The sequence below is a fragment of the Urocitellus parryii genome (genome assembly GCF_045843805.1).
Source record: "Urocitellus parryii isolate mUroPar1 chromosome 10 unlocalized genomic scaffold, mUroPar1.hap1 SUPER_10_unloc_3, whole genome shotgun sequence".
Lineage (NCBI taxonomy): Eukaryota > Metazoa > Chordata > Mammalia > Rodentia > Sciuridae > Urocitellus > Urocitellus parryii.
In genome coordinates this window covers 469,510-470,328 of record NW_027551756.1, presented here as the reverse complement: position 1 = coordinate 470,328, position 819 = coordinate 469,510, and the positions used below count along the sequence as shown (strand labels likewise).

Below are 819 nucleotides of genomic sequence, written 5' to 3'. Positions count from 1 at the left end.
TAGTTGGATCTTAATGAATATTGTGGTATCAGCATTCTCTGAAAGCAACTCAAAGAAAGTATAAACATATGAAAAAGGAGAAAGAAAATGTGATTTTGAGACAAAACATAAATAACAGAAACAGGATATTAGGTTGTATAGGTATTTTGGAATTTATATAAATAAAAGAATTCAGAGTCCTGGGGATGAAGTTCAGTGATAGAGAGATCACAGCCTAGATTTGCTTCCTGCACACACATAAAGTAGTAAATAAATAAATTCAAAATATATACCAAAAACTGTTATGTAGAAAATACTTGAATGAAAATAATGAAATAGTGCTCCCTTCGGCAGCAAATATACTAAAATTGGAATGATACAGAGAAGATTAGCATGGCCCCTGCGCAAGGATGACACACAAATTCATGAAGCGTTCCATATTTTTCACGGAAGGCAGACCACGCAACCCGGAGAAGGGGCCCAGCCGCCCACCTGCGCGGTAGGCAGACCACCCCAACTGGAGGCGGGGCCCAGCCGCCTGCCCGGCGGTCACTGGACCGAGCTCTGGACAAACATAAGGTCTCCCCAACACCCCCCACCTTATCAAACACCTTACAAGAAAACTGATGGAACTCATCTTGGAAAATCCCACCAACCCTTAAAATCCACCAACTGGAGGGCATGGCTACCAGCTTGGTTCTGTGGCGGATCAGGTGCCTGGTTTACATCTCAGAGAATAAGAGTAGAGAGGCCACAGGTGGAAGCTCAAGTCCTCTCACACTGGCTACCTCCATCACCCTGAACCCAGAGACTCAAGCTAGGAATAGACAACGCCACCTA

General features: G+C 44.1%; 1 non-coding gene across 1 annotated transcript; it reads left to right on the top strand.

Annotated features, from left to right (window-relative positions):
- Positions 1 to 317: 317 nt before the first annotated feature.
- LOC113178170 (U6 spliceosomal RNA) lies at positions 318 to 424 on the top strand. Its single transcript, XR_003300188.1, has one exon. It is a non-coding gene; the product is annotated as a U6 spliceosomal RNA (small nuclear RNA).
- Positions 425 to 819: the final 395 nt, after the last annotated feature.